Below are 21,213 nucleotides of genomic sequence, written 5' to 3'. Positions count from 1 at the left end.
CAAAGATTTGGTTCACTATGACTGAAGAATTTCGATTTTTTTTTATCTGTATTATAGTAACTTTCATTTGGCTGGTTCGTCACTTTTACTTCCATTTTGGGAAGAATGTCGGGAGTGAGAATTGAACTCGTGACCTTCAGCGTGAGAGGCATGAATGTTACCACTAAGCAAGATCGTCTCCAATTTCGAAATATTTCTCAATCGATTAACGGTTGTGAGTCAAAATGTGCCATTCTGTTTTAAAAATTAGAGTGAGAGAAGGGGTGTGAAGTTGGAACCGCATAAACATTTGGTTGCGTTCAGCATAATAGTCTCTGTCCTCTATTACAGGCATGAATATGATTGCACAGCAAAAATATTAAAGCAAAAACTTCTCATTTTCAATCATCTTAGACAGTGTTCTTCAATAGAATCAGATTCGAATTCCTTGTCAAAGTTAGAGTCAAAATCGCACTCTGAAATAGTACATATTGCGATTATTCACACTGAAGACCAGCATTTTTCACTGATCCGTTCAGTCAGAGTGGACCCAATTTATTTTTCAATATACTCAGAATGTGCACATTTTACACTAACGGGTTCGAGCACTTTTCAACAAGGTACCTATTAGCTTCAAGAAAAAGTTTTGTTGGTTCGAATTCGGCGCTTGAAAATTGTTTAAATTCAATATACAATGATTGATCCATGATCCGCTCTGTCTGCATACTATGAGGGGTGTCTCCGCCCAGAGAGGTATCTGAGCAGAGTTCCAGAATGGAGTAGACTGGCTACCCAATGTAGTAGAGAAATGATAAGATCGAATATAGACAAGAAGGATGATCTATACTGATCGATGAGTTTATTGCGACGGACCTGTCCTTAACATTTTGTGCCCTATTTATATGATTGGTCCCATAGTCATTTGAATTGCTATTGATTCTTTGGTCGGGTTCCTTCTCGAATGTTCGCTATAAACAATACGCTTTGTATAGCGGGTTCATTTCCATGCGTTCCTTATTCCGTGACAATTGGGATGTTATTGTTTACATGATTGTTTTGATTGTTGTGTTGTCTTCAAAGGTAAGTATCATGTGCCGTGCAATTATGTGTTCTAAATAATTATCGTTTCAGGTGATTGTTTGGGTATATGTGGAAGACGATGAAAAGGTAAGTGAATAATATGTATCTGCTCTAATTGGCCTATTTTTTTAGGTGCGGATTCGGGTCCTGGATTACCGTCTGGATGTGTTTATAGTGTGTAATAATGTGTTTTTATATGTAATGTGTAGAGTGTCAAAGTGTAGGAATGTGTTATGAATAAAGTGCTCTTTATAAATAAATGTTTTTTTTTTATATGTTCGGACTGGGCCGTAACAAGGGGTTTTCGTTGACCAATCAGGGTTGCCAACTATTTTTTTGATAAATCAGGGAGAATGAAAAAAAAGCAGGGAAAATCAGGATGGCTTATATTGGGTTGTCCGGAAAACTCGTACCCATTTTTGAGAAAACAAAAGTACTATTTTTTTAATGTTATATGCACAGTGTTGTTTTGCAATCAATTCAGGAAGTTCTGAAATTTTTCAGGTAGCCTAACAATTCTAAACATTAACTAATTATGGAAGCTAATTTGTCCAGTTGCGAGCAGTATGTGTGGGAATGTATCGACTGGTTGCTAGGTAGAAGCTCACAATACAGAATTCCTCTCCAATACCACCTGAACCAGATCATAATTTGTTTTCAGGTGAAGACCGTGTCAGTCGGATTGTTTCAAATGACCCGTTTTCATCACCCGCCACGATTTGCTTTGAAAAAAAAATCGACGCATAGATGAAACCCACAAGTCGTAACGATTTACGTAACCATGTTCCAACAGATGCACATGAATCTTCTTGCGCAATCATATTCAAACAATTTAATATATATTCTTCAAGAAATAAAACACTTTTTAAAAATAATTACAGTTTAATAAAAAAAAAGATGTTATACTTGGATGTTATTTGCTGCGAAAATGTAATGTAACCTGTATCGTTTTTATTTAACTGTACATCATTGTTGGTCGCTAATATTCCTTTAATCGTTTCCGTTCCTATTCTGATTCTAATTTTCGTTTTATTGAAATTGAATGGCGAGAACCTTCGGGCATATGATTCTTATAGACTATATTTCTTCCACGTTAACTTCAAAATATAAAAAGTCTCACTGTATCTTCGAAAATTCGAACAGATAGAGTATAATCGAAAGAAAGAGTAAGCATTATATAAGCGCGGACCGGAAAGCTTTTTAATGTAGACTATCCTGACAGTTCTCATAAACAACCGGCAAAACTCCCAGTATATTTATGTGGATTTTTTTTTTCTGATTTAGCAAAAAGTAAAACATCAGGAAAAATCAGGATCATTTTATAAAAATAAGGGAAAATTGAGTGTTTGTCAGGATATCAGGGAGCGTGGCATAAAGTCTGCGAAATCCTGAAAAATCAGGAAGGTTGGCATCTCTGATCATGACAATTTCGATCAATCATTCCTGCTGTATGCGTGATTTTACAAATCTGATAAATGCGGTATGTAACTTACATAATACTTAATCAAATGTAATCAATAACTCGAAATTTCCAATTTTGCAACTTGGTCCCCTCTGACTTAACACCGACCAATATATAAACATAAGCAAATCAACCTTCATAAAATGGGTTCTCGAAAAGTATTCGGATACGTGCGCTGATCGAAGATCAATCACATTTCTATTTTATTTTGAGTCGCCCACGTTCCACCTTGAAGGCTACATCCTTGGCCATTATATTAGTGTTAATGATTGTGGTAGTTCAATTCTAATTATTGGGGTGTTCGAGACAGCATAGTTAACAAACCACCGATGTAGTATGTTTCATTTTCTCAATCCTCTGCGTGATCCTAATGGACAACAACACGCACGTAACACATCGCACAGACTTTGGCTTTTGTGCAAACTTTGCAATAACACTAAAGGACAGTCCCTAGGCACGTTACTTCTAAATAATAAAAAAAAAACGAGTATTCGATCATTGCGTGGAATTAAACCGTATTGACAGAAAATCCAAAATACAGAATGAAAGAAGATCAATCAGGTTTGGATTAAATGTAAAAGTTTTATCGTACGCTGGTAGTATTGTCTATTTTCTGTATTTTTGCAACAAAATACAATCAGAATTCAGTTGAATTTAAGTATTTTAACGCTTGAGAGGATTCTCCCATTCAATTATTTTCACTGTGGTGACAAAAAAATGTAATATAAACACATGAAATCTTAACTTCATTAAGCAGTTAATTCAAAACAACAATTTGAAAAGAAACGATCATATGAAAACTGAACATTAAATTCATCGCACTAGAATAAACATTTTGCTTTGTAGTTGTTATTCGTTGATAATGCAACAATCTTTGCTTTATAGGTCGTTTGCTAGATTTGCTATGGAGACAAATTTTGCCACGCGTACCACGTCATACTTTTCCATTTTCCCGATGCTCAAAACAAAAAAAACTACTTCCAGAATGTACACAAAGTGCACACAGGACACTGCTGACGTCATTGATTTTCACGCTGCCGGATCAGGGAAAACACGAAACAACACACCACCGAAGAGTTGCCCGAGACGAGGCAACGATCTCCAACTGCACTGGGTACGATATATTGCACTTAAAACAATCAATCCCGGATACTTTCCACTAGCCATCCTCAGGAAAATCTGTCTGATAAGACCCCCTAGGAGATAGGACACACTCAATTGGGCACGACATCGACGCCGACTGACGCGTTTTATTCCCGAAAAGCGATGTGTGCTATTTTTAGCCTCCGTTTCGTTTTGCATTTTTATTGCCACTGCTGCTATCCATCCTCCTGTCCTTCCTCCGGAGGCCACTGGCAGAATCGGGTCCGTTGTCCTGGTTAAACTCCCGAAGAGTGCTACACCACCTACATCCCGGTTCCCTCTCGAATTGTCTCGAACTCTGCAATGACGTCATTCATTAAATAACGTTTTCTTTCACGCGTTGCATCACCGATCAGCATCTATTGTGGGTGCACCTTCCTGGCATGAATTTTGATTGAAAACTATCGTCTAATAAGACCGTTCCCGAATTCGATAATAATTCGTCGAAATAGGCTATAATTATAACCATAATTAAGAGTGACATGTGCGCTTCTGACGCATAGTTTAATTTTCAATCAGGCACACATCAAATCATCGGATATAGGTCAACGTTTCCATACAACATCCACTCGCCAGGAGTATCCTTGGGATCGTCCGTCTCTCTTTATTCAATTTTATTTCCCCCACACCCTGTGCGAACCTCTGCCGAGCGCTCGCAGCCGAGAGTCCTCGTCTATGCCAGCGAAATAGGAAAAGCAAACGAAGAAATGATCAAACAACGTGTGATTCACAAATGCATCATATCCCCCCACCACCCCAAACCCCACGCCTTGCCGAGACTTCCACTGACTGGCGGAAAAAAAGAGCGCGCATCGCATAGGAGATCCTTGTCAATGGAACACAGACGAAGGCTGTAAAACCAGTGCCACGTGTTTCGTCCAGCGCAACGGGAAGGAGGGAACCAACTATGAATGGATCTTCTCCGTGCTCTCATTTTTCGGGAACCATCGGCCTCTCACACAGTTTTGTGAATGCTTTATTCATAAAATCAGCCTCGCAGTTTCCCACAATGAACGTTCATCCTTGCCCCACAGCTGTGGTGAGTTCCGCCCGAAATTATCCCGACCGACAACGACAACACGACGTCGACGTGGATCCCGATTCATGAAACAGGCCGGTGAGAACCTCATCAAACAGGCGTCCTTCAGGACTCACCCATTCTCGGCCCCACGAAACGGTCCGTCCCGCTGGAGTACATAGCGGGGAGCGAGATACGAACTAGAAGAAAGCCGAGGACTATATTTAAACGGCTCACACATCCATGTTACCGTACCCAATTACAGCGGGATTCTATTTTTAGAATCGCCTCGCTTTTCCCACTTCCATCACTGCCACACGGAGTCACATTTACCACATTTGAGGTGCATGGAAGCGACACGGAACCGACCAGCCAACAGCAGCAGCAGAACCAGCTCAAAAAAAAACATGATGTTTATTGATCGCACACTATGCGGTACCTATGTTCGTCACCGTTAATAGTTTTCTTGAAGATAACCTAAATGAACCATGGATAAAATTCTGCACTTTCACGAGATGAAGAAGAAAAAAAACAGTCCAATTTCAATTAATCGGGAACGGAGGAGAGGATCATCCGAAAGGCATTAATCGCAGCAGCAATCTCCCACGATGACGCACGAAGCGGGGGGTGGTTCCCATAAATTTTATCGCCCGCTCCCATCCCCATCCCCACCTCGGTGGTGACCTCGGTGTTTTCCTCCACACGACGAGTTCGTTCCCGCAAATTGGGGGGAACGTGAGCATCCAGTGCTGGCAGTGCAGGGCTTCTTCGGACGAAGTTTGGTCGTGGTTTTTTGTTCCACAGAGCGATAATTTTTTTAAACTGTCTAAAGAGAAGTTGAATTTTGAATTTATACTAATTCGTTGGTAGTTCAAAGTCTTTCAATTTTAAGAGTTGCTTATTTTTACAGCAAGAATGATCGATTCAGGTTTTCTCTTGATTTACCTTTTGACGTAGGACTACGTCTAACCGGAAGATATAGGGAGTGAAATGGAAATCTAGGCACTGAACAAGTAGGAAAAAATGCAAGATTTGGAACGCTTATAACTCGAGCATTTCTCAATAGCTCGCAAAGGTTTTTGCATCAATTGATAGGAAATATATCTACGCATCTATCATAACGAATAACATTTCATTTTTCTTGAGATAAATAATTGAATAATTGTGAAATATCAAGCATTGTCAAAATGCACTATGTGCCCATTTTTGATTGGTCCATTTTGTGCTCCTCAAATCGTACCGACCAAAACGGGCAACCAGAGCAGCAGCGAAATAGAATGAAGCACGATTGGAAAGGAAAAAGAAAAAAATGAACGAAACATTGGTCGCAGTCTCACACATGCGTAATTCTCGAGCCAGCCAGTCAGCTTAAAAATCCCCGCTCCGCTGCCGTAACGATCATTCTTTGTGTGGACACCGACTGGACAACATCGTTGCTGGACGGGACTGACGGCGAGGGATCGAGTGCCTTTCTCAAGGCAAGAGGGCGGAGGTGGTAGCGCTGGAGTAGAATAGAGTAGAGTTTTCAAAGGGCCTTTCTCAAGGCTAGAGACGAATGAACTGCAAAAGTTTAAAGTCTCTATAATTCAAGACCTTCCTTCCTTCCGTAACGATCATTCTCATTCAAACCGTACACCACATCGGTTCGCATCACAACACATCAACAAACCAACCCAAGCAGCCATGTCTGGACATGGTAAAGGATAAAGTGACCAGATGGTCAGAGGTCTAACGCGGGACACAAAAAACAAAACGTTGTGATTATACGTTATGTGAACATAAACCATAGTTTAGCGAGTCTAAGCTGATCAGTATTATTTATTTCTGAGTATCGGCACTCAGTTGGGATTTTTCGGTGATTTAGATTTTGTTTACGCCCGAAAATCACTCACTCAATCAGAGCATTTACGCCTGGCAAGCAGGATTCAAATTCTACAATTTTCTTCAAATTACCGAATGGAATGCTCGAAAATTCCAATTCATTTTTTATCGTTTTTAGTGTTAACGTATGTATTCAAACAAATGAACTAATTTCGGATGGCGATGAAAGATAATTTATAGGAACTAATTTTCTTCAAATCTTATGTTTATTAAGCCTACAACAAAAATGATTCAAGGCTGTTGATTCGCTGCAGCAGCACTGTCAAGCAACTTGATGATTTTTCCATACTGCAAGCTCCACCCCACAGCGAAATAATTGGACATCCTGAGGCACTTTTTGTCCGCCAGATATAGCCGATCTGGTATTTAAAGTATCATCTCTTTGCCGCTCCTTAAGCCGGGGGATCGCAGCCACCGGCCAAACGATGGAGAAGAATCTGGCCAAAATGGACATTTTTATGCGGAAGCGTCAGACGAGACCGACCGTATCTGAGCAGCAGGCAAGGAGTAGCTTGAGGTGCTGGGGAAAAACTTCTTTCCTGCGAAAGAAGTGAAAAACTTCTTTTCGTACTGAAAAACGAGACGTACTTGATGCTAGAATTCAACGAATGGCAGGGGACCGGGTACTTTACGTTCCCCAGATAAGCGATGACGTCGAATATATCATTCACATCAAGTTCCCGAAGAAGGTCCTTCTCTGACAGACGTTAAGGGAATGTCGAAGGCGCTCTTCTATCGAGTCATATGGTGAACGGGGAGATATATAGTACGAAGTGCTTGCCGGAGTTGGGAAGGTGATGTGGTCTTTATGCCGAACCCATTATGCCAAAAGATCATTGGAGAATGGATCGGCTGGAGATAAACATTGTCGCGAAGACCACCAACCTTCCCAACATTCCCCAGCTGCGTCCGATAGAAAAGTTTTGGGCGAACTGCCAAAATAGAGCGACAGACGACCACCAAAGCCACGAAAAGGTAAAATAACACGCCGATATACATCTTTTCATCGGCCATGGATCAGGTTCCGGCCAACTTTCGTAAGACCGCCCAGCGCTTCATTTACGATACTTCATCAAACAACTCTGCCTCTTCCTGTCGAGTATACACTAGTTCTTCCGGCTTATTTAAAACGTTAAGCCCTGACTGAGCTAGGGGACCAAAGATGAACTTTTCGTCTGACTCACGTTGGTCCCTGCGAATCCATAGGGGACTTTTATAAAAATCACTTTCCAATTTCGTTGCTGTCGCTTCCAGTTGACACTCTCTAAACAAAAAGCCCAATGTCGGTGCCATGAAACCAGCTCAACGTATTAATCTTTGGATGCATTAGAAGCGCTCTTGAACAGTCTGCCAAATAAAAGTATTTTTGAGGTTCATCCATTTAAGAAAATCAACATGATCAAATTGTGATATTGAAATATATTGATATCGCGGGACATTTTCGTTTCTTTTGCCAAATGCGGGACGTTTCGCGGGACGGAATCTTACGCGGGACATTTAGTTGAAATGCGGGACTGTCCCGCGTAACGCGGGACGTCTGGTCAGTTTAGTAAAGGAGGAAAAATGAAGGGAAAGGCAAAATCCCGCTCGAACCGTGTTTAGTTTCGGCCGCCGAAGTGATCGAGTTAGCTGGCAAAGCTGCTCGCGACGATAAGAAAACCCGCATTCGGAACAGAACACATTTGGTTCGGTGGACATCAAGACAACAGGTAGTTGCAGCGAGTGGCGTGTGGCAAACGCAATCGCAAAACGGCATCAGGTAGCAGAAGAAAAAAGTTTGTTCTTTATACAAACTGCTTTGATGGCAAATCCAGAACAAGGCGGCATCGAGGGCATTCGAAATGGTTTTTTTCAAAACCACGAGTACTAAGTATTCTAAATTGGAACCATTCCATAAAACAAGGCGCTTTTCAGGGCCATTAAACCTCCCAGAAAAGAGTTTAGGAAATACAGTTCAATGCTTTCTAAAACATTATCCAAAATAATAATAAAACACAAATTGATTTTTTCATAATTTGTTTGCCAGGATCTGATGAGTATGTGAATTTGGCAGTTGTTCTGAGCTTATTGATAGTTGGGGACTTTCCTGATTATTCAATTTTCACCAATTCTTAAATTGTTTCCAGATTGAAAATACAGTAATTTACTATTAGTTCGACATTTAGCTAATTGGACGGACATGTAATGCGACTTATTTAGTTGGACATTTTTGTAAACATAGAGATCCAAATTATGACCCCACATTGAAAGTCGACACTGTACCACTGTCATCGCAAATGTTCAATTACAGGTTAAAATCGCCTCCAATGCGACACTGAGTGGCGCTTTGACACGTCGCATTGAATGTGATTTACTGTACAACATGTCACAAAGCTGGATGGGATGAAATTTTCCAACTGTGAAAACTGTGGCGAGTGGCAAACGCAATCGCTAAACAGAAAGGTTTAGCCGAACAAGATAGGGATATCGAGTGATAACAAAACAATAAACTCTTTAGATTAAAGATAATTTTGATCCTGAAAAGGACCCTTTTTAGTCTGCATGTGAATCCAACGAGCGAACAAATCGTAATGAATGTATTTTTTTGCCATCGCTCCCTTTTAACGCTCATTCGTTCGTCTCGTTGGACTCGTCCCTCTGGCTGAGTCTGCCGATTTGTCTATATCCTGTGAGTGTGTACCGCTAGAGTATAAAACACGCGGCCCCAAAAAAATATCTTATTTTCTTTCAAACCGTAAACCCGTGTGGTTGTACGGCATCGGCATCGTGGACGTAACAAAGGTGGAAAAGTTAAGGGAAAGGCAAAGTCTCACTCGAACCGTGCAGGTCTCCAGTTCCCTGTTGGTCGCATTCACTGATTGCTCCGCAAGGGTAACTAGGCCGAACGGATTGGTGCCGGAGCACCAATATACCTAGCAGCGATTATAGAGTTTCGGCCGTTGGAGTGCTCGAGTTGGCTTGCAGCTGCTCACGACAATCAGAAAACCCGCATCAAAAACAGAGCAGCTTCGGTTCGGCGCTCATCAAGGCAATAATTAGTTTCAGTGAGTGGCAAAGTGTTTCTCCGGCACGTCGCATTAAATGTAATTTACTGAACAATATGTCACAAGCTGGATGGGAAGAAATTTTCCAACTGTGAAAGCTGTGGCGAGTGGCAAACGCAATAGCTAAACAGGAAGGTTTAACCGAACAAGATGGGAATATCGAGTGATAACAAAAACACAACACCAAAGGTTCTTTTCAGAACCACCAACATGTTCATAAAGAGAAACAGTGAACTAATCCATTTTTCAGGTAGATAGGTAGGTATTCACGTAGGAGAAGATAATAAAACAATATATTTAAAATATATATTTAACAAAAGCTGTTCCCTTTGTATAGTCCTACGTCACTCCGGTTATGTCCCCGACATTACCCACCCGTCTTTTTCTAGGAAGCATAGACCAGCAAAACCAAAGCTTCAACTTTTGGGTAAACCGATCACTCATTCTATGTCGTTCAAGTATCTTGGGGTTTGGTTCGACTCCAAATGTACTTGGGGGGCCCATATTAGGTATCTGAGTAAAAAATGTCAACAAAGAATAAACTTTCTCCGTACAATTACCGGCACCTGGTGGAGAGCCCATCCCGAAGATCTTATAATGTTGTATCGAACAACTATTCTCTCAGTGATGGAGTATGGCAGTTTCTGTTTTCAATCAGCTGCCAAAACACATCTCATTAAACTCGAGCGAATTCAGTATCTTTGTCTCCGTATTGCGTTGGGATGTATGCCCTCAACGCATACCATGAGCCTCGAGGTTTTGGCAGGCCTACTCCCACTAAAAGATTGCTTCAATTTATTATCTCTTCGGTTCCTCATCCGGTGTAAGGTTATGAATCCATTGGTGCTCGGAAATTTTGAGCAACTGATCGAGCTAAATTTTCACTCTGGATTCATGAGTTCATATCATGAATTCATCTCCATGCAGGTTGATCCTTCTTCGTATATTCCCAACCGCGTTTGTTTTCCTGACTACATCAATTCCTCTGTACATTTTGATCTGTTCATGAAGGAGAAAATCCATGAAGTTCCAGATTATCTTCGATCGGGGATCGTTCCTACGATCTTCAATGCAAAGTATGGGCGTATCAATTGTGATAATATGTACTTTACTGATGGGTCCTCTATGAATGAGTCCACAGGATTTGGAGTGTTCATAGTATTTTTTAGCACCTCACAAGTCTTCAGTATCCTTGCTCAGTATATATTGCTGAATTGGCAGCGATACACTGGGCGCTGGACAGCGTCGCCTCACGACCTGTTGAACACTATTACATTGTAACGGATAGTCTTAGCTCCGTCGAAACTATCCGTTCAGGGAGGCCGGAAAAGCACTCGCCGTACTTCCTTGAGAGAATACGAGAAAATTTGACTGCTTTATTTAGACACTGTTATGTCATTACCTTTGTGTGGGTCCCTTCTCATTGCTCAATTCCGGGTAATGAGAGGGCTGACTCATTAGCAAAGGTAGGTGCGATTGAAGGCGATATTTATCAGCGTCAAATCGCCTTCAATGAATTTTATTCTTTAGTCCGCAAAAATACCATCGCTAACTGGCAACGCAAATGGAACGATGGGGAATTGGGCCGGTGGCTCCACTCGATTATCCCTAAGGTTAGCCTCAAACCATGGTTCAAAAGTCTGGACTTGAGTCGGGACTTTATTCGCACCTTCTCCCGACTCATGTCCAATCATTGTTCGTTAGACGCGCTACTCTTTCGTTTCAATCTGGCCGGCAGCAATATCTGCGTTTGTGGCCGAGGTTACCACGACATCGAACACGTTGTTTGGTCGTGTGAGGTGTATCTTGTTGCCAGATCGAATTTAGAGAACTCCCTTCGGGCTAGAGGAAGGCAGCCCAATGTGCCGGTGATGTGTTGGCTCGGTTAGACCTTGATTACATGTCCCAAATATATGTTTTCCTTAAATCTATCGATGTTCGTGTGTGATTATCCTTATATCCTTATACCCTCCATTTCTTTCTTTGTGAGTAATTGGTCCGCTTGCTATAAACAGGAGAATGAAATGTAAATTCACAATAGATGTACGAATAGATTTAAGAATTGAGTGTGTGTGATTATCAACATTGTAATAGTTTCCTTATACCCCATCTTTTTCCTGAGAAAAATATGTCACCCTTCTAATCTCGAGTCCACCGCGAGTAATCGGTTTCCCACATTACTAACCATAGATTTAAGAAAATTGTTCATATATATAGTTTTAAAAATATATTTAAGATTTCGGCTCCTTTAAACTTATGTAACTGAGCCTGTAAAAATAAACGAATTTATATATAAAAATATATATAAAAAGACGTATGGGTAATGTCGGGGACATAACCGGAGTGACCTGGGACTATACAAAGGGGACAGCTTTTGTTAAATATATATTTTAAATATATTGTTTTATTTTCTTCTCCTACGTGAATACCTACCTATCTACCTGAAAAATGGATTAGTTTACTGTTTACTCTTTATGAATATGTTGATGGTTCTGAAAAGAACCTTTGGTGTTGTGTTTTTGTTATCACTCGATATTCCCATCTTGTTCGGTTAAACCTTCTTGTTTAGCTATTGCGTTTGCCACTCGCCACAGCTTTCACAGTTGGAAAATTTCTTCCCATCCAGCTTGTGACATGTTGTTCAGTAAATTACATTTAATGCGACGTGCCGGAGAAACACTTTGTCACTCACTGAAACTAATTGTTGCCTTGGTGAGCGCCGAACCGAAGCTGCTCTGTTCTTGATGCGGGTTTTCTGATTGTCGTGAGCAGCTTTGCAAGTCAACTCGAGCACTCCGACGGCCGAAACTCTATAATCGCTGTTAGGTATACTGGTGCTCCGGCACCAATCCGTTCGGCCTAGTTACCCTTGCGGAGCAATCATTGAATGCGACCAACAGGGAACTGGAGACCTGCACGGTTCGAGTGAGACTTTGCCTTTCCATTAACTTGGCCTCCTTTGTTACGTCCACGATGCCGATGACGTACAACCACACGGGTTTACGGTTTGAAAGAAAATAAGATATTTTTTTGGGGTCCGCGTCTTTTATACTCTAGCGGTACACACTCACAGGATAGAGACAAATCGGCAGACTCAGCCAGAGGGGCGAGTCCAACGAGACGAACGAATGAGCGTTAAAAGGGAGCGATGGCAAAAAAATACATTCATTACGATTTGTTCGCTCGTTGGATTCACATGCAGGCTAAAAAGAGTCCTTTTCAGGATCACAAAATTATCTTCAGTCTAAAGAGTTTATTGTTTTGTTATCACTCGATATTCCCATCTTGTTCGGCTAAACCTTCCTGTTTAGCGATTTGTTGCCACTCGCCACAGCTTTCATAGTTGGAAAATTTCTTCCCATCCAGCTTTGTGACATGTTGTACAATAAATTACATTCAATGCGACGTGCCGAAGCGCCACTCAGTGTCGCATTGGTGGCGATTTTAACCTGTAATTGAACATTTGCGATGACAGTGGTACAGTGTCGACTTTCAATGTGGGGTCATAATTTGGATCTCTATGTTTACAAAAATGTCCAACTAAATAAGTCGCATTACATGTCCGTCCAATTAGCTAAATGTCGAACTAATTGTAAATTACTGTACTTTCAATCTGGAAACAATTTAAGAATTGGTGAAAATTGAATAATCAGGAAAGTCCCCAACTATCAATAAGCTCAGAACAACTGCCAAATTCACATACTCATCAGATCCTGGCAAACAAATTATGAAAAAATCAATTTGTGTTTTATTATTATTTTGGATAATTTTTTAGAAAGCATTGAACTGTATTTCCTAAACTCTTTTTTGGAAGGTTTAATGGCCCTGAAAAGCGCCTTGTTTTATGGAATGGTTCCAATTTAGAAAACTTAGTACTCGTGGTTTTGAAAAAAACCATTCCGAACGCCCTCGATGCCGCCTTGTTCTGGATTTGCCACCAAAGCAGTTTGTATAAAGAACAAACTTTTTTGCGGGTTTTCTTATCGTCGCGAGCAGCTTTGCCAGCTAACTCGATCACTTCGGCGGCCGAAACTATATAACGCCGGCTAGGTTGACTGGTGCACTGGTACTAACGCGCTTGGCCTAGCTACCCTTGCGGTGAACTCCAGATCAACACGGTTCGAGCGGGATTTTGCCTTTCCCTTCACTTTTCCTCCTTTACCATGTCCTGACATGGCTGCTTGGGTTGGTTTGTTGATGTGTTGTGATGCGAACCGATGTGGTGTACGGTTTGAATGAGAATGATCGTTACGGCAGCGGAGCGGGGATTTTTAAGCTGACTGGCTGGCTCGAGAATTACGCATGTGTGAGACTGCGACCAATGTTTCGTTCATTTTTTTTCTTTTTCCTTTCCAATCGTGCTTCATTCTATTTCGCTGCTGCTCTGGTTGCCCGTTTTGGTCGGAACGATTTGAGGAGCACAAAATGGACCAATCAAAAATAGGCACATAGTGCATTTTGACAATGCTTAATATTTCACAATTATTCAATTATTTCTCTCAAGAAAAATGAAATGTTATTCGTTATGATAGATGCGTAGATATATTTCCTATCAATTGATGCAAAAACCTTTGCGATCTATTGAGAAATGCTCGAGTTATAAGCGTTTCAAATCTTGCATTTTTTCCTACTTGTTCAGTGCCTATATTTCCATTTCACCCCCTATATCTTCCGGTTAGACGTAGTCCTACGTCAAAACACTGTCAAAACGACACTTGTAGCACAGATTGTCGTCTTTAAATAGTATGACCCGATGCGATAAGTACAACACAAGATATGTTTAAGTGTTGCCATATATTGACAATATACGACATTTCTTTTTCCCCAGCCCAATATGTAGTCGATACATTGCAACGTTTTTCGTACCCATGTTTTACAAGGTGCTCACGAGCGGTTTTACACATCTGTAGCGAAACTAGTAATTCATGTGTCGTGTACCGCGGACTTATTTTGATAAGCGTCTCAATTGAGAGCTCTCGAAATATAAAAACAAAACACTGTTGTCATCAAGAGAGGAAGTCGTGATTGTTAACACTGCAAAAATGCCAACATTATTTGTGTCTTCATCCTGACGGAATTTAGGATCTTTACCGATTGGAATAACTTGATCGATCCTAGTTCATGTGCGTTTCATTTAGAATATACATTTTAGGGAAGGAGTCATATGAAAAAAATGAATGTTTGATCGGATACTTTCAGGCAACTCAACCATCCGCTAAATCATGCGCTGGAAACCTCCCGTGAACAGCACGGGCGAGATCTTTCGCTTTTAGCACGGAGTTTAAAACCCAACTTGCTTAAGCTGGTACGCAGCAACAAAGCTGCAATCCATCACCGTCAATGTCACAAAAAAGCTGACCATAGTCACTCAATTCCTCTCACGGTACGTGAGATCCAAATATTCAGTAGTGATACTCACTCTCTTGTTTCTGACACCTAACCAAATGACGGTTGGTTCCAATGCCTCTCACTGCCGATCGCTCTGTTTACAACTTTACGTTACGAGAGCGGTGGTTGTGGCGTATGATGGTAGTAGAAATGTGAGTGATCACACAGTTCCAATCATTTTTGACAATCGCGACGGTTGTTTAGATTCGTTTGTTGAAGTAGAAGTTGTTGTTGTTGTTAGAGATGTCTAAATTTTTCGTTTATTCGATTATCGATTAATCGTGGGTCAATATTCGATTCATTCGAACAATTGTCCTTCAGTATTCGATTAATCGAGCGAATATTTATTTCTTGTAGTGGGAATGAACAGACATATATAATAAAAAATATTATGGTGTAATGATTTTAAAAGTTACATTAAACATAATTTTCAAATGAACATGGTGCAGCATAATGGTTTTTGAATGAAATGATATTTAAGTATATTGATAAATTTACCATTTCATAATTATTTGCGGATCATGAAAACGATCCGATTGAAAACCGACAAGGCGTGTTTTTTTATTTTGAGTTAATCATTACCAGAACTATTGAAGTTTAGTTAATAAACGTGAGATGAACACAAAAATTTTATTTTTTCATAAAACGAAAGAAAATTGCGATCTCAAAGAATCGCTCAAAAATCATCCTCTTGCATTGAAGCTTTATTGAGAAACTTCTTATACCGTGCCTTTAACTGCACCACGAACAATTCCAGATGGAATATATATTTGCTTCCTTGCTGCATCCGGTGTCCATAATACCCGACAAAATTCAACGTTTGCGTCTTCAGACTCATATCGCAATTTAAACCAGATTCGGTACCAATCCACAGATTATAACATTCGATAGAACGCCTTGGGATAGCAGTTCGTATAGCTGTTTCTTCACCACTTCCAGCAATCTTACATTCAAAATTTTAAGAATATCCTCCTAAGATAGAGCCGGCACTCTTATTCCCAAGCAACGACTCCTAACCGCGGGAATAACCCGCGAAGAAGAATTGGCGCACAAAATCAATCTGCACGTGGACAAATACTTTTCAATGGTTCTTCTCAGCGCATTCTGGGTATCTTTGGTCAGCTAATCCACTTCGGACAAGACGAGTCTCATATTCCCTCTACCCACTGGGATCAATTTGCTTGATCAAATTCGACACGACCACCCTGTTATATATCATGGCAACCGATGAATTCAACTCGATGTGGTAATTTCTGCTGATGGTCCTGATTTCCACCTTCCGGTTCGAGGGCGTTGTGAAATTGATTATCTCATTGCGTAGCCGTTTCGCGCCCGGTTGGTAAAGTTTCCGCAGCAGACACATGATGCGAGTTTTCTTACTGGCCTGGAAGGACCGTAGAACATGCGGGAAGTCTCTCTGGGAGCGAAGCTTAATCAGATGTGTAACTTGCGTTTTGTGGTAGTCCAGTTTGAACAGCTGGCGCGGTCGGTAGCGGTCAACCCAGAGAGCCATTGTACACAAAAATATTTGATGTATAATGTATACAAAAATACTTGGTGACTTGTTGTCTTCGTGTTGGCCTTTGTCAAAGTAAGAGCCCCCGCATGCTGCAGACTGACTTGTCGACCGATCGTTCGGTCGGCTTCTTAATCAGTACGGAGAGGTATGCATGTGCGCACATTACACCGATTCAATTGGGTCGGTGTTTGCACCAGTACGCCGATCCGACCAAACTGTCGGCTGAAAAAACAAAGTCTGTAGTGTGCGGGGGCTCTAAATGTCATCACTTCCAGAGATGTCAGATGTTTTTTTTTGAAAGTCTTCGACAAAAAATTGAAATGTTGATGTGTATAAATGGCTGATATTTTTGTAACCGCGAGAATAGCAAAGTAATGTATAAAAAAAGGTGTTGTTAGCGTAGGGAATCAAGTCATAAAGAGTAGAAATACCATATCCCTGCAGCTAGTAACTAAAAATATAAGTCTGCAACAGGATAGGCAGGACATCAAACATCAGTAAAATTGCGAACATGTCTACAAATTTAGCACCGTTGCAATGATGAGAAACAAATTTGGTAAAAAAAATCGAAGTCGAACGGGTTTCAAAATGCATTATTTTGCTAATTTCAAACCCGATCGGGATCCACAATAGAGGGGATAGTCAAGGCGTGTCATTCCACAAACTAAGTACTAATACAAATGACACGTGTAATACTACGTAGAGTCGGCGAAGTGCCACTAAAAACATTAAGGCCATCTGAAAAGATGAAAAGAAAATACATGCCTGAAAATACAATATTCTTCAAATTATATTTAAAATGAAACTATATATTCACATCTGGCATCCCTGGTCGTAAAGAACGAACACAAAGAGGCGAATGTTGTGAATATCGCCAAACACCAAACCATCAGCTAGACTTTTGAGTGTCGCACTATTCTGACATTTCAGCAACAGGACACTCACCAAAGAGCTCGGATTTCTACGGTCAAGTAGAAGCTCACCATGTGTTAGTGTTGTGATAATACTCTTCTCACACTATTGAACTGGCTTTGGGATGGTCACCAAAGATAATCGTAGTACAAAATTTGTTGATTATCTTTGTGTGAGTACCATCACTTGATTCTCACGACAAATCGCAGCTCTGCGCAGAGCTTTGGCGATCGTGACATCGTCAACCCGAGAGAAACTCAACCGCCAGCACATCGCTACCGATGGTCATCGATCGAATTCCATCCATCGCCGTCCTCAATAAATATGCCGATCGTAACAAAATCGATGTCGTCCGTTTTTTTGTCTTCCTTGCTGTCTCCACGTGCGGTGCTTGCGTCAGCTTGTTAGCAGTGAGCCTCGGTAGCTAACTCGCGCCACCACGTGCATCAGGAGCAGCAGCAGCCAGCCGGCCATCCCGACACACTACACACCCACACAGCAGCCATTGTATGATACGTAACAATAAAAGAAAAAAGAAATACTTACCTGTTTTATATTGGTGATAATCCGAGCCCTTGACACGCTAAATCACCTCGATCACGAGGAAAGCGGACCCTGAGAGCTACAGGCCTCAAGCTCGAGCTAGCCACGAAAAAAGAGGCCTTGAGAGCCCAACCTCAACGATTCCCGTGGCTCAGACCAGGGATCGAGGTTTAGAGTGAGGTCCGTCGGATCCTCGCGATAGTAATACGCCCTATAACATTGAAGACTTGTTAGAAGTGGAAAATGTGAACGAAAACTTCAAAAAAAGACGGGTGGGTAATGTCGGGGACATAACCGGAGTGACGTAGGACTATACAAAGGGGACAGCTTTTGTTAAATATATATTTTAAATATATTGTTTTATTTTCTTCTACCACGTGAATACCTACCTATCTACCTGAAAAATGGATTATTTTACTGATTACTCTTTATGAATATGTTAATGGTTCTGAAAAGAACCTAGGGTGTTGTGTTTTTGTTATCACTCGATATTCCCATCTTGTTCGGTTAAACCTTCCTGTTTAGCTATTGCGTTTGCCACTCGCCACAGCTTTCACAGTTGGAAAATTTCTTCCCATCCAGCTTGTGACATGTTGTTCAGTAAATTACATTGATTGCGACGTGCCGGAGAAACACTTTGCCACTCACTGAAACTAATTGTTGCCTTGATGAGCGCCGAACCGCTCTGCTCTGTTCTTGATGCGGGTTTTCTGATTGTCGTGAGCAGCTTTGCAAGCCAACTCGAGCACTCCGACGGCCGAAACTCTATAATCGCTGTTAGGTATACTGGTGCTCCGGCACCAATCCGTTCGGCCTAGTTACCCTTGCGGAGCAATCAGTGAATGCGACCAACAGGGAACTGGAGACCTGCACGGTTCGAGTGAGACTTTGCCTTTCCCTTAACTTGGCCTCCTTTGTTACGTCCACGATGCTGATGCCGTACAACAACACGGGTTTACGGTTTGAAAGAAAATAAGATATTTTTTTTGGGGTCCGCGTGTTTCATACTCTAGCGGTACACACTCACAGGATAGAGACAAATCGGCAGACTCAGCCAGAGGGGCGAGTCCAACGAGACGAACGAATGAGCGTTAAAGGGGAGCGATGGCAAAAAAATACATTCATTACGATTTGTTCGCTCGTTGGATTCACATGCAGGCTAAAAAGGGTCCTTTACAGGATCACAAAATTATCTTCAATCTAAAGAGTTTATTGTTTTGTTATCACTCGATATCCCCATCTTGTTCGGCTAAACCTTCCTGTTTAGCGATTTGTTGCCACTCGCCACAGCTTTCACAGTTGGAAAATTTCTTCCCATCCAGCTTTGTGACATGTTTTACAGTAAATTACATTCAATACGACGTGCCGAAGCACCACTCAGTGTCGCATTGGAGGCGATTTTAACCTGTAATTGAACATTTGCGATGACAGTGATACAGTGTCGACTTTCAATGTGGGGTCATAATTTGGACCCCGAACTCTATGTTTACAAAAATGTTCAACTAAATATGTCGCATTACATGTCCGTCCAATTAGCTAAATGTCGAACTAATAGTAAATTACTGTATTTTCAATCTGGAAACAATTTAAGAATTGGTAAAAATTGAAAAATCAGGAAAGTCCCCAACTATCAATAAGCACAGAACAACTGCCAAATTCACATACTCATCAGATCCTGGCAAACAAATTATGAAAAAATCAATTTGTGTTTTATTTTTATTTTGGATAATGTTTAAGAAAGCATTGAACTGTATTTCCTAAACTCTTTTTTGGAAGGTTTAATGGCCCTGAAAAACGCCTTGTTTTATGGAATGGTTCCAATTTAGAAAACTTAGTACTCGTGGTTTTGAAAAAAAAAAACCATTTCGAACGCCCACGATGCCGCCTTGTTCTGGATTTGCCACCAAAGCAGTTTGTATAAAGAACAAACTTTTTTTTTCTGCTACCTGATGCCGTTTTGCGATTGCGTTTGCCACTCGCCAACTGCCTGTTGTCTTGATGTCCACCGAACCGAATGTGTTCTGTTCCGAATGCGGGTTTTCTTATCGTCGCGAGCAGCTTTGCCAGCTAACTCGATCACTTCGGCGGCCGAAACTATATAACGCCGGCTAGGTGGACTGGTGCACTGGTACTAACGCGCTCGGCCTAGCTACCCTTGCGGGGAACTCCAGACCAACGCGGTTCGAGCGGGATTTTGCCTTTCCCTTCACTTTCCCTCTTTTGCCATGTCCAGACATGGCTGCTTGGGTTGGTTTGTTGATGTGTTGTGATGCGAACTGATGTGGTGTACGGTTTGAATGAGAATGATCGTTACGGCAGCGGAGCGGGGATTTTTAAGCTGATTGGCTGGCTCGAGAATTACGCATGTGTGAGACTGCGACCAATGTTCCTTTTTTGACGTAGGACTACGTCTTTCATTTCTATACCGGGGTGTAAAATCGAAGTTTCGAAAACGAAAGCGTTACGCCGGAGACCGAGATTTTGAGCGTTAATAGCTCTTAAACAACTGAACGAAATGGTATGATAAACACTTCATTCGAAAGATAAAATGTCTACGCGTCATATACTTGTTACTTTTTCATCCAAAAACTTGTTTCAATAGTCTTAAAATTGCTTTCAAAAACAGGCTATTGAAATCACCAATCGGTATATAAGCGAGCGCCGCTCGTAAATCCACTCAGTTATGATTGAATAGCGATTGGAGCATGTTGTCGCTGTTGTTGTGAATCTAATTTCGTTTATCATGAAAGCGCTGATGAACGGTGTCACCAAGAGCCTGTTTGTGCACCTAAGGTCAGAAGGGAATCCATCAGGAGGAGAGTGATGCCACGGTTCCGCTTGAAACATCGGAGCAGTCGCCACACACACATACACGCGCGGAACCCTCGTTGCTATCATCGTTGCTGAAAAATAATCTACCAGTTCCCCTGGGAATTGAAAAAAACATTCATGCGAAAGAGTTCATTTTAATGTTTTCTATCCATACAACACTGCAACCAAATACATTTGGTTTTGTGATTTTTCAATCAATCTCAATTAACAGGAAAGCTTCTGAATATTATTTTTCCCCATCAGTAGAAAAGTTTCGTATCCAATATTGGATGCATAACATGAAAAACGGAAAATGTTTCAAATCGCGAAAATCATGTAATTTTCGAGCGATTATTTGCTTCCTACTCATATAATGCTGCGACCAAATACATTTCGTTTGGATTTTTCAATCAAGTGCGATCAAAGAAAGACC

The 21,213-nt window shown here is 41.2% G+C and overlaps 1 protein-coding gene across 1 annotated transcript in view; it reads right to left on the bottom strand.

Moving 5' to 3' along the window:
• Positions 1 to 18,123, bottom strand: part of LOC129761858 (troponin I) — a 57,491-nt gene extending 39,368 nt beyond the window's left edge. Inside the window, exon 1 of the mRNA XM_055759672.1 lies at positions 17,973 to 18,123. The gene's annotated coding sequence lies outside the window, so the exon portion shown is untranslated. The remainder of the gene's footprint in view (positions 1 to 17,972) is intronic.
• Positions 18,124 to 21,213: the final 3,090 nt, after the last annotated feature.

This window comes from Toxorhynchites rutilus, chromosome 1 (genome assembly GCF_029784135.1).
Source record: "Toxorhynchites rutilus septentrionalis strain SRP chromosome 1, ASM2978413v1, whole genome shotgun sequence".
NCBI classification, from domain to species: Eukaryota; Metazoa; Arthropoda; class Insecta; order Diptera; family Culicidae; genus Toxorhynchites; species Toxorhynchites rutilus.
This window is presented reverse-complemented; position numbering and strand designations above follow the sequence as displayed.